This window comes from Arachis stenosperma, chromosome 2, assembly GCF_014773155.1.
Source record: "Arachis stenosperma cultivar V10309 chromosome 2, arast.V10309.gnm1.PFL2, whole genome shotgun sequence".
NCBI lineage: Eukaryota > Viridiplantae > Streptophyta > Magnoliopsida > Fabales > Fabaceae > Arachis > Arachis stenosperma.
The window spans coordinates 43166974-43180105 of record NC_080378.1 but is presented as its reverse complement, the minus strand read 5'-3'; the positions used below and the strand labels follow the sequence as shown (position 1 = coordinate 43180105).

The window sequence follows — 13132 nt, the reverse complement described above, 5'->3', positions numbered from 1 at the left end:
CACTGGAAGATAGAAAGATCTTCTGGGGGGTTGTCAATGACTCCATTCAGATTGAAGATTACTATGTGGCCATCTATTTCAAAGGAGTATGTCCCTGAAAAAGCATCCAATTTGAATTTTGATGTCTTCAGGAATGGTCTTCCAAGTAGGATTGATGATGGCTTATCTGAATCATTATGGGGCATCTCCAAGATATAAAAATCAGTGGGAAATGTGAGCCCTTTAATGTTCACCAAAACATCTTCAGCAACTCCAGGCACTGTAATAATGCTTTTATCTGCTAACACAAAACGAGCTGCCGACCTTTTTAAGGGAGGGAGCCTTAAAACATCATATATAGACAAAGGCATTATACTGACACATGCTCCTAAATCACACATGCAATCATAAATTACTACACCACCAATAGTACAACTAACTATGCAAGGACCTGGATCACTACATTTTTCAGGTAATCCTCCCATTAAAGCAGATATAGAACTACCTAAAGGAATAGTTTCTAATTCATTAATTTTGTCTTTATGGATACATAAGTCTTTTAGAAACTTTGCATATTTAGGTACCTGCTGAATAACATCAAAAAGGGGAACAGTTACCTCAACCTTTTTGAATATTTCTACCATTTTAGGATCAGGTTCTAGCTGCTTCCTAGGCTTCCTTGCAAGTTGTGGAAATGGAATGGGAGTAGTGTTTTCTGTGGTGCCTGCACCTTTTTGTGCTTCTTCCTGTGGTTGAGCCATCTCTTCTTCAGCTATGTCCTGTATATCCTCTTCCTCTTCAACATCTTCGATTTCTACCACCTCTTCAGCTGAGGCGTATTCTGGTGAGCTTAGTTCCTCCTGATTCCTCTCCTGCAGTGTGGTTCCGGACCTCAGGGTGATGGCATTAATGCCTCCCTTTGGATTGGGTAATGGTTGAGAGGGGATTCCAGTAGTCCTTGAAGGTGGGTTACTGGAATTTTGTGCTGAACCAAGTTGTGTCAATAAAGCTTGCAGAGTAGAGGTGAAACCATTCAGACTGGCGTTAATACTGTTCACGATGGTATTTTCCATGGCCAGTTGTCTTTTCTTAAAAGCTTGTAATAAATCTTCATTAGAAGATACAGAAGAATGAGTAAATTGAGAGGTTTGCTGCTGATTGTTCGGTGGTCCTTGGTTTTGCCTCAGGTGAGGTGCTCGGTAAGGTTGATTTTGCTGCCTGTTGTTGTAATTATTCCACCTCTGATTTCCCTGATTATCTTTGCCTCCCCTATTATTGTTGTCCCTCCAATTCTGGTTTGAACTATCCTGCCATCCATGGTTATTATTTCCACTTTGATTGTACCCTTGGTTGGGGCGGTCATAGAAGTTATGAGTGGATGCCACCATGTTGTCTTCTTGTTGGAGCTGCGGGCATTCATTAGTGTAATGGCTGTAATCAGCACAAATTCCGCAAATTCTTTGTGGAACTAGTTGTTGGTTTTACTGTGGTTAAGTTTGCTGAGCTTGTTGATTTAACTGCATTTGCTTCAGCAGGTTGGTCATTGATGAGCGGATAATTTGTACGCTTTTTGGCATTGTTTTTAGTATGTTTTTAGTATGATTTAGTTAGTTTTTAGTATATTTTTATTAGTTTTTAGTTAAAATTCACTTTTCTGGACTTTACTATGAGTTTGTGTGTTTTTCTGTGATTTCAGGTATCTTCTGGCTGAAATTGAGGGACCTGAGCAAAAATCTGATTCAGAGACTGAAAAGGACTGCAGATGCTGTTAGATTCTGACCTCCCTGCACTCAAAGTGGATTTTCTGGAGCTATAGAAGCCCAATTGGCGCGCTCTCAACGGCGTTGGAAAGTAGACATCCTGGGCTTTCCAGCAATATATGATAGTCCATACTTTGCCCAAGATTTGATGGCCCAAACCGGCGTTCAAAGTCACCTTCAGAATTCCCAGCGTTAAACGCCGGAACTGGCACCAAAGTGGGAGTTAAACGCCCAAACTGGCATAAAAGCTGGCGTTTAACTCCAAGAGAAGTCTCTACACGAAAATGCTTCAATGCTCAGCCCAAGCACACACCAAGTGGGCTCGAAAGTGGATTTTTATGTCTTTTACTCATCTTTGTAATTCTTAAGCTACTAGTTCCCTATAAATAGGACCTTTTACTATTGTATTTTTCATCTTTGGACATCTAGTTCTTAGATCAGATCTTGGTTCTTCTGGTTCCCTCTCTGGGACCGAAGCCAATGATCACTTTTGTTCTTATGTATCTTCAACGGTGGAGTTTCTACACACCATAGATTAAGGTGTGGAGCTCTGCTGTACCTCGAGTATTAATGCAATTACTATTGTTCTTCTATTCAATTCCGCTTGTTCTTGTTCCAAGATATCACTTGTTCTTCAACTTGATGAATGTGATGATCCGTGACACTCATCATCATTTTCACCTATGAACGTGTGACTGACAACCACCTCCGTTCTACCTTAGATTGGGTGAATATCTCTTGGATTCCTGATACACGATGCATGGTTGATCGCCTGACAACCGAGCGCTCGCCAGAAAAATGAGCCAGCCATTCCGTGAGATCAGAGTCTTCGTGGTATAGGCTAGAACTGATGGCGGCGTTCAAGAGAATCCGGAAGGTCTAAACCTTGTCTGTGGTATTCTGAGTAGGATTCAATGATTGAATGACTGTGATGAGCTTCAAACTCCTGAGGGTGGGGCGTTAGTGACAGACGCAAAAGAATCATTGGATTCTATTCCGGCCTGATTGAGAACCGACAGATGGATAGCCGTGCCGTGACAGGGTGCGTTGAATATTTCCACTGAGAGGATGGGAGGTAGCCACTGACAACGGTGAAACCCTTGCATAAGCTTGCCATGGAAAAGAGTAAGAAGGATTGGATGAAGACAGTAGGAAAGCAGAGAGACGGAAGGGACAAAGCATCTTCATACGCTTATCTGAAGTTTTCACCAATTGAATACATAAGTATCTCTATCTTTATCTTTATGTTTTATTCATATATCATCCATAACCATTTAAGTCTGCCTGACTAAGATTTACAAGGTGACCATAGCTTGCTTCATACCAACAATCTCCGTGGGATCGACCCTTACTCGCGTAAGGTTTATTACTTGGACGACCCAGTGCACTTGCTGGTTAGTTGTGCGAAGTTGTGTTTATGCCATGGTATTGAGCACCATGTCTTTGGGGCCATTACTAGGGATTATTTGAGTTGTGAAAAGTAGTGATCACAATTTCGTGCACCAAGTTTTTGGTGCCGTTGCTGGGGATTGTTTCGTGTATGGACAACTGACGGTTCATCTTGTTGCTTAGATTAGGTAATTTTTTTTTTCAGAATTTCTTTAAAAATGAATTCTAGAGTTTCATGATGATCTGTTGAAATCTGGCTGGCTGAGAAGCCATGTCTAATCTTATTGGACCGAGGTTTCAACTTATCATCACAAGAGCTTGTTGATTTCTATCAAACTTGCTATTGGAGCAATGATCTGCTGAGGCTTGGCTGGCCATTGGCCATGTCTAGTGTTTTGGACCGAAGCTTTCTTTGAAAGCTTGGCTGGCTGTGAAGCCATGTCTAATTCCTGGACCGGAGTCTTAGACTAGCATTGCAATGATTCCTGGAATTCAAATTAAGAATTTTGAAACCTTCATTTTCTATTTTCATATAATTTTCGAAAAAGCACAAAAAAATTACAAAATCATAAAAAAAACCAAAAAAAAAAGAGAGAGACTTTATGTTTCTTGTTGAGTCTAGTGTCTTATTTTAAGTTTGGTGTCTTGCATGCATTGTTTATTTGATCTTGGTTCTATTTTCAAGTCAATAGTACAGGGAACTGAAGATTCAGAACATGCAGCAGAGGAATTACACAGAAAAAGCTGGGCGTTCAAAACGCCCAGTGAAGAAGGACAGATTGGCGTTTAAGCGCCAGCCAGGGTGCCTGGCTGGGCGTTTAATGCCCAAAAGGGTAGTGCATTGGGCGTTAAACGCCAGAATGTGCACCATTCTGGGCGTTTAACGCCAGGATGGCACAAGAGGGAAGATTTTGTTTTCAAATCAATTTTTTTCCAAGTTTTCAAAGTTTTTCAAAATCAAATCTTTTTCAAATCAAATCTTTTCAATCAAATCTTTTTCAAAATCAATTTCTTTCCTTTTTCAAAAATACTTGCTATCAATTAATGATTTGATTCAACATTTCAAGTATGTTGCCTTTTCTGTTGAGAAAGGTTTAATGTTTGAATCATATCTTTTCTTGTTAGGCAAGTCATTAATTTTTAAAATCAAATCTTTTTAAAATTGTTTTCAAATCATATCTTTTTAATCATATCTTTTTTTTAAACCTTAACTTTTCAATCATATCTTTTTAATCACATCTTTTTCAAAACAGTTTTTAATCATATCTTTTTGATTTCTAATTTCAAAATCTTTTTCAAAAATTACTTCATTTCTTTCCCACTCTTGATTTTCGAAAATCAATTAAAGTTTTTCAAAATGTTTTTAAAATCTTTTTAATTTAGTTTTCGAAATTTCTTCCCCTCTTCTTACATCCTTCTATTTATGGAGTACCACTCCTCCTCAATGCACAATTCGAACTCTATCTGACTAAGTTCGAATTCTTCTACCTCTTCCTTCTAATTTTCTTTTCCTCTGACACCTCAAGGAATCTCTATACCGTGACATAGAGGATTCCATATTTTCTTGTTCTCTTCTCTTTCATATGAGCAGGAACAAAGACAAAGGCATTCTTGTTGAAGCTGACCCTGAACCTGAAAGGACCTTGAAGCGAAAGCTAAGAGAAGCTAAGGCACAACTCTCTATAGAGGACCTGACAGAAATCTTCAAAGAAGAAGAACCCATGGCAGCCGAAAACAACAACAATGCTAACAATGCAAGGAAGGTGCTGGGTGACTTTACTGCACCTACTCCCGACTTCTATGGGAGAAGCATCTCTATCCCTGCCATTGGAGCAAACAACTTTGAGCTTAAGCCTCAATTAGTTTCTCTAATGCAACAGAATTGCAAGTTCCATGGACTTCCATTGGAAGATCCTCATCAGTTCTTAGCTGAATTCTTGCAAATCTGTGACACTGTCAAGACTAATGGGGTTGACCCTGAGGTCTACAGACTTATGTTATTCCCTTTTGCTGTAAGAGACAGAGCTAGGACATGGTTGGACTCACAACCTAAAGAAAGCCTGAACTCTTGGGAAAAGCTAGTCAATGCCTTCTTGGCAAAGTTCTTTCTACCTCAAAAATTGAGTAAGCTTAGAGTGGAAGTCCAAACCTTTAGACAGAAGGAAGGTGAATCCCTCTATGAAGCTTGGGAAAGATACAAACAATTAATCAGAAAATGTCCTTCTGACATGCTTTCTGAATGGAGCATCATAGGTATTTTCTATGATGGTCTCTCAGAACTGTCCAAGATGTCTTTGGATAGCTCTGCTGGAGGATCTCTTCATCTGAAGAAGACGCCTACAGAAGCTCAAGAGCTCATTGAAATGGTTGCAAATAACCAATTCATGTATACTTCTGAAAGGAATCCTGTGAACAATGGGACAAGTCAGAAGAAAGGAGTTCTTGAGATTGATACTCTGAATGCCATACTGGCTCAGAAAAAGATATTGACTCAGCAAGTCAATTTGATTTCTCAAAGTCTGTCTGGAATGCAAGCTGCACCAGGCAGTACTAAGGATGCTTCATATGAAGAAGAAGCTTATGATCCTGAGAACCCTTCAATGGAAGAGGTGAATTACATGGGAGAACCCTATGGAAACACCTATAATTCTTCATGGAGAAATCATCCAAATTTCTCATGGAAGGATCAAGAGAGACCTCAACAAGATTTCAAGAACAATAATGGTGGAAGAAACAGGATTAGCAATGGCAAGCCTTTTCCATCATCTTCTCAGCAACAGACAGAGAATTCTAAGCAGAGCCACTCTGACTTAGTGATGAGCGGATAATTTATACACTTTTTGGCATTGTTTTTAGTATGTTTTTGGTTTGATCTAGTTAGTTTTTAGTATATTTTTATTAGTTTTTAGTTAAAATTCACTTTTCTGGACTTTACTATGAGTTTGTGTGTTTTTCTGTGATTTCAGGTATTTTCTGGCTGAAATTGAGGGACCTGAGCAAAAATCTGATTCAGAGACCAAAAAGGACTGCAGATGCTGTTGGATTCTGACCTCCCTGCACTCGAAGTGGATTTTATGGAGCTACAGAAGCCCAATTGGCGCGCTCTCAACGGTGTTGGAAAGTAGACATCCTGGGCTTTCCATCAATATATGATAGTCTATACTTTGCTCAAGATTTGATGGCCCAAACCGGCGTTCAAAGTCACCTCAAGAAATCCCAGCGTTAAACGCTGGAACTGGCACCCAAATGGGAGTTAAACGCCCAAACTGGCACCAAAGCTGGCGTTTAACTCCAAGAAGAGTCTCTACACGAAAAATGCTTCATTGCTCAGCCCAAGCACACACCAAGTGGGCCTGGAAGTGGATTTTTATGTCATTTACTCATTTCTGTATACCTTAGGCTACTAGTTCTTATAAGTAGGACCTTTTACTATTGTATTAGAGAAGAGACTTGGGTAGCTATCTTCGGATCTTTGGAACCTTTTTCTTGAGATCTTTTGATCACTTTGGGAGGCTGGCCTCACGGCCATGCCTAGACCTTGTTCTTATGTATTTTCAACGGTGGAGTTTCTACACACCATAGATTAAGGTGTGGAGCTCTGCTGTACCTCGAGTATTAATGCAATTACTATTGTTCTTCCATTCAATTCCGCTTGTTCTTTGTCCAAGATATCAATTGTTCTTCAACATGATGAAGGTGATGATTGACGCCCATCACCATTCTCACTCATGAACAAGGTGACTGACAACCATTCTTGTTCTACAAGCATCTGAGGCTTAGTGAATATCTCTTGGATTCCTGATTGCACGATGCATGGTTGATCGCCTGACAACCGAGTGCTCGCCTGACAAACGAGCGAACCATTCCGTGAGATCAGAGTCTTCGTGGTATAGGCAAGAACTGATGGCGGCATTCAAGAGAATCCGGAAGGTCTAACCTTGTCTGTGGTATTCTGAGTAGGATTCAATGATTGAATGACTGTGACGTGCTTCAAACTCCTAGCAGGCTAGGGCGTTAGTGACAGACGCAAAAGTATCAATGGATATTATTCCGGCCTGAACGAGAACCGACAGATGATTAGCCTATGCTGTGACAGAGCATCAGGGACGTATTTTCACTGAGAGGATGGGAGGTAGCTGCTGACAACAGTGAAACCCTACATGAGCTTGCCATGGAAAGGAGTAAGAAGGATTGGATGAAGGCAGTAGGAAAGCAGAGAGACGGAAGGGAAGGCATCTTCATGCGCTTATCTGAAGTTCCTACCAATGAATTACATAAGTATCACTATCTTTATCTTTTATGCTATTTTCGTTCATCATCATATACATTTGAGTTTGCCTGACTAAGATTTACAAGATGACCATAGCTTGCTTCAATACTAACAATCTCCGTGGGATCGACCCTTACTCACATAAGGTATTACTTGGACGACCCAGTGCACTTGCTGGTTAGTTGTGCGAAGTTGTGTAATGCCATGGAATTGAACTACCAAGTTCTTGGAGTTCATGACCGGGGATTATGAGAGTTGTGAAAAAGTATTGTTCACAATTTCGCGCACCACTTAGCAACCATGGTCTCTGATCTAATCAAAACCACTCAAAGTTTCATGACTAAAACAAGGTCCTCCATTAGGAATTTGGAGGCACAAGTGGGACTGCTGAGCAAGAAAGTTACTGAACTCCCTCCTAGTACTCTTCCAAGCAATACAGAAGAAAATCCAAAAGGAGAGTGCAAGGCCATCAACATGGCCGAACTTGAAGAGGATGAAGAGGCAGTGAACGCCACTGAGGAAGACCTCAATGGGCGTGCACTGGCCTCCACTGAGTTCCCCAATGAGGAACCATGGGAATCTGAGGCTCAAAATGAGACCATAGAAATTCCATTAGACTTACTTCTGCCATTCATGAGCTCTGATGAGTATTCTTCCTCTGAAGAGGATGAGTATGTCAGTGAAGAGCAAGTTGCTAAATACCTTGGAGCAATCATGAAGCTAAATGACAAGTTATTTGGTAATGAGACTTGGGAGAATGAACCTCCTTTGCTCACCAAAGAACTGGATGACTTGTCTAGGCAGAAATTACCTCAAAAGAGACAAGATCCTGGGAAGTTCTCAATACCTTGCACCATAGGCACCGTGACCTTCAAGAAGGCTCTGTGTGACCTAGGGTCAAGTGTAAACCTCATGCCTCTCTCTGTAATGGAGAAGCTAGGGATCTTTGAGGTACAAGCTGCAAGAATCTCACTAGAGATGGCAGACAACTCAAGAAAACAAGCTTATGGACTTGTAGAGGATGTTTTGGTGAAGATTGAAGACCATTACATCCCTGCTGATTTCATAGTCCTAGAGACTGGAAAATGCATGGATGAATCCATCATCCTTGGCAGACGCTTCCTTGCCACAGCAAAGGCTGTGATTGATGTTGATAGAGGTGAACTGATCATTCAAGTGAATGAGGAATCCTTTGTGTTTAAGGCTCAAGGATATCCCTCTGTCACCATGGAGAGGAAGCATGAAGAGCTTCTCTCAAAACAGAGTCAAACAGAGCCCCCACAGTCAAACTCTAAGTTTGGTGTTGGGAGGCCACAACCAAACTCTAAGTTTGGTGTTGAACCCCCACATTCAAACTCTAAGTTTGGTGTTGGGAGGTTCCAACATTGCTCTGAGCGTTTGTGAGGCTCCATGAGAGTCCTCTGTCAAGCTACTGACATTAAAGAAGCGCGTGTTGGGAGGCAACCCAATGTTATATTTTATCTATTTTCCTTTGTTATTTTATGTTTTCTGTAGGTTGATGATCATGAGAAGTCACAAAATCAATTGAAAAAGCAAAAACAGAATGAAAAACAGGAAGAAAAACAGCACACCCTGGAGGAAGAACCTACTGGCGTTTAAACGCCAGTAAGGCTAGCAGATGGGCGTTTAACGCCCAGTCTGGCACCATTTTGGGCGTTTAACGCCAGAAAGGGGCACCAGACTGGCATTAAACGCCAGATATGGGCAAGCACTTGGCGTTAAACGCCAGAAATAGGCACCAGCCCGGCGTTTAACGCCAGAATTGGCTCAAAACGCATTTTTGCATGCCATTTGGTGCAGGGATGACTTTTCCTTGACACCTCAGGATCTGTGAACCCCACAGGATCCCCACCTACCCCACCACCCTCTCTCTTCTTCTTCACCCATTCACCAATCACCTCAGCACCTCTTCCCCAAAAACCCTTCACCTATCAAATCCCATCTTTCTCTTCACCACTCACATCCATCCTTCATAAAACCCCACCTACCTCACCATTCAAATTCAAACCACTTTCCCTCCCAAATCCACCCATAATGGCCGAACCCTACCCCTCCCCTCACCCCTATATAAACCCTTCTTCACTCCTTCATTTTCACACACCCTAAACACTACTTCTTTCCCTTTTGACCGAACCACAAAGCCATCTTCCTCTCCTCTAATTCTTCTTCTTCTACTCTCTTCTTTCTTCTTTTGCTCGAGGACGAGCAAACCTTTTAAGTTTGGTGTGGTAAAAGCATTGCTTTTTATTTTTCCATAACCATTTATGGCATCCAAGGCCGGAGAAACCTCTAGAAAGAGGAAAGGGAAGGCAAAAGCTTTCACCTCCGAGTCATGGGAGATGGAGAGATTCATCTCAAGGGTGCATCAAGACCACTTCTATGAAGTTGTGGCCATGAAGAAGGTGATCCATGAGGTCCCTTTCAAACTCAAAAAGGGTCAACTTTGATCAAAGGTTGGACCAAGTCCTCACAGACATTTGTAAAGAGGGCGCTCAATGAAAGAAAGATTCAAGAGGAAAGCCGGTTCAACTGAGAAGGCATGACCTCAAGCCCATCACTAAGAAAAGGATGGAGCAAACAAGAGACCCCACTTATCATGAAATCCCTGAGATGCCTCAAGGGATGCACTTTCCTCCACAAGACTATTGGGAGCAAATCAACACCTCCCTAGGAGAATTGAGTTCCAACATGGGACAATTAAGGGTGGAGCACCAAGAACATTCCATCCTCCTCCATGAAATTAGAGAAGATCAAAGAATCATGAGAGAGGAGCAACAAAGACAAGGAAGAGACATTGAGGAGCTCAAGCACTCCATAAGATCTTCAAGAGGAAGAACAAGCCACCATCACTGAGGTGGAGCCATTCTTTAATCTCCTTGTTCTTTATTTTCTTGTTTTTCGAATTTTCATGCTTATGTTTATCCATGTTTGTGTCTTATGATCATTAGTGTCTTAGTGTCTATGCCTTAAAGTTATGAATGTCCTATGAATCCATCACTTTTCTTAAATAAACAATGTTCTTAATTGAAAAAGAGAAGAATTGCATGAATTTTGAATTTTATAACAGATTAATTATTTTGATGTGGTGGCAACACTTTTGTTTTCTGAATGTATGCTTAAACAGTGCATATGTCTTTTGAATTTGTGGTTCATGAATGTTGGCTCTTGAAAGAATGATGAAAAAGGAGACATGTTACTGAGGATCTGAAAAATCATAAAAATGATTCTTGAAGCAAGAAAAAGCAGTGAATACAAAAGAAAAAAAAAAAAAAAAAAAAAAAGAAAAAAAGAAAGAAATAAAGTTGTGATCCAAGGCAAAAAGAGTGTGCTTAAGAACCCTGGACACCTCTAAATTGGGGACTCTAGCAAAGCTGAGTCACAATCTAAAAAGGTTCACCCAATTATGTGTCTGTGGCATGTATGTATCCGGTGGTAATACTGGAAGACAGAGTGCTTTGGGCCACGGCCAAGACTCATAAAGTAGCTGTGTTCAAGAATCATCATACTTAACTAGGAGAATCAATAACACTATCCAGATTCTGAGTTCCTAAAGAAGCCAATCATTCTGAATTTCAAAGGATAGGGTGAGATGCCAAAACTGTTCAGAGGCAAAAAGCTAAAAGCCCCGCTCATCTAATTAATACTGATCTTCATAGATGTTTTTGGGATTCATTGCATATTCTCTTCTTTTTATCTTATTTGATTTTCAGTTGCTTGAGGACAAGCAACAATTTAAGTTTGGTGTTGTGATGAGCGGATAATTTGTACGCTTTTTGGCATTGTTTTTAGTATGTTTTTAGTATGATTTGGTTAGTTTTTAGTATATTTTTATTAGTTTTTAGTTAAAATTCACTTTTCTGGACTTTACTATGAGTTTGTGTGTTTTTCTGTGATTTCAGGTATCTTCTGGCTGAAATTGAGGGACCTGAGCAAAAATCTGATTCAGAGACTGAAAAGGACTGCAGATGCTGTTGGATTCTGACCTCCCTGCACTCAAAGTGGATTTTCTGGAGCTACAGAAGCCCAATTGGCGCGCTCTCAACGGCGTTGGAAAGTAGACATCCTGGGCTTTCCAGCAATATATGATAGTCCATACTTTGCCCAAGATTTGATGGCCCAAACTGGCGTTCAAAGTCACCTTCAGAATTCCCAGCGTTAAACGCCGGAACTGGCACCAAAGTGGGAGTTAAACGCCCAAACTGGCATAAAAGCTGGCGTTTAACTCCAAGAGAAGTCTCTACACGAAAATGCTTCAATGCTCAGCCCATGCACACACCAAGTGGGCCCGGAAGTGGATTTTTATGTCTTTTACTCATCTTTGTAATTCTTAAGCTACTAGTTCCCTTTAAATAGGACCTTTTACTATTGTATTTTTCATCTTTGGACATCTAGTTCTTAGATCAGATCTTGGTTCTTCTGGTTCCCTCTCTGGGACCGAAGCCAATGATCACTTTTGTTCTTATGTATCTTCAACGGTGGAGTTTCTACACACCATAGATTAAGGTGTGGAGCTCTGCTGTACCTCGAGTATTAATGCAATTACTATTGTTCTTCTATTCAATTCCGCTTGTTCTTGTTCCAAGATATCACTTGTTCTTCAACTTGATGAATGTGATGATCCGTGACACTCATCATCATTCTCACCTATGAACGTGTGACTGACAACCACCTCCGTTCTACCTTAGATTGGGTGAATATCTCTTGGATTCCTGATACACGATGCATGGTTGATCGCCTGACAACCGAGCACTCGCCTGACAAACGAGCCAGCCATTCCGTGAGATCAGAGTCTTCGTGGTATAGGCTAGAACTGATGGCGGCGTTCAAGAGAATCCGGAAGGTCTAAACCTTGTCTGTGGTATTCTGAGTAGGATTCAATGATTGAATGACTGTGACGAGCTTCAAACTCCTGAGGGCGGGGCGTTAGTGACAGACGCAAAAGAATCATTGGATTCTATTCCGGCCTGATTGAGAACCGACAGATGGATAGCCGTGCCGTGACAGGGTGCGTTGAAGATTAGCACTGAGAGGATGGGAGGTAGCCACTGACAACGGTGAAACCCTTGCATAAGCTTGCCATGGAAAGGAGTAAGAAGGATTGGATGAAGACAGTAGGAAAGCAGAGAGACGGAAGGGACAAAGCATCTTCATACGCTTATCTGAAGTTCTCACCAATGGAATACATAAGTATCTCTATCTTTATCTTTATGTTTTATTCATATATCATCCATAACCATTTGAGTCTGCCTGACTAAGATTTACAAGGTGACCATAGCTTGCTTCATACCAACAATCTCCGTGGGATCGACCCTTACTCGCGTAAGGTTTATTACTTGGACGACCAAGTGCACTTGCTGGTTAGTTGTGCGAAGTTGTGTTTATGCCATGGTATTGAGCACCAAGTCTTTGGGGCCATTACTAGGGATTATTTGAGTTGTGAAAAGTAGTGATCACAATTTCGTGCACCAGTCATTTCATAGATGCTTCGATTTAGAGCAGCAGTCTCTATGCCAGAAGAGACTTCTGCAATGGCCCTTGAACGGCCTTGCTTCTATTTGTGGTTCCGAGTAGATTCAGCTAAATCACTGATCAATTGCCAAGCTTCATCAGTGGTCTTGTACTTCTTCATAGACCCATTGCTGGCACTTTCCAATGTGGTCTTATCTTGGGGCCTCATACCTTGTGTGACATAGCTAAGTAGCACGATCTTGTC

At 41.2% G+C, this 13132-nt stretch overlaps 1 non-coding gene across 1 annotated transcript; it reads right to left on the bottom strand.

Moving 5' to 3' along the window:
• Positions 1–5254: 5254 nt before the first annotated feature.
• On the bottom strand, positions 5255–5362 carry LOC130964614 (small nucleolar RNA R71). The gene has a single exon (XR_009080702.1). It is a non-coding gene; the product is annotated as a small nucleolar RNA R71 (small nucleolar RNA).
• Between the last annotated feature and the right edge of the window lie 7770 nt (positions 5363–13132).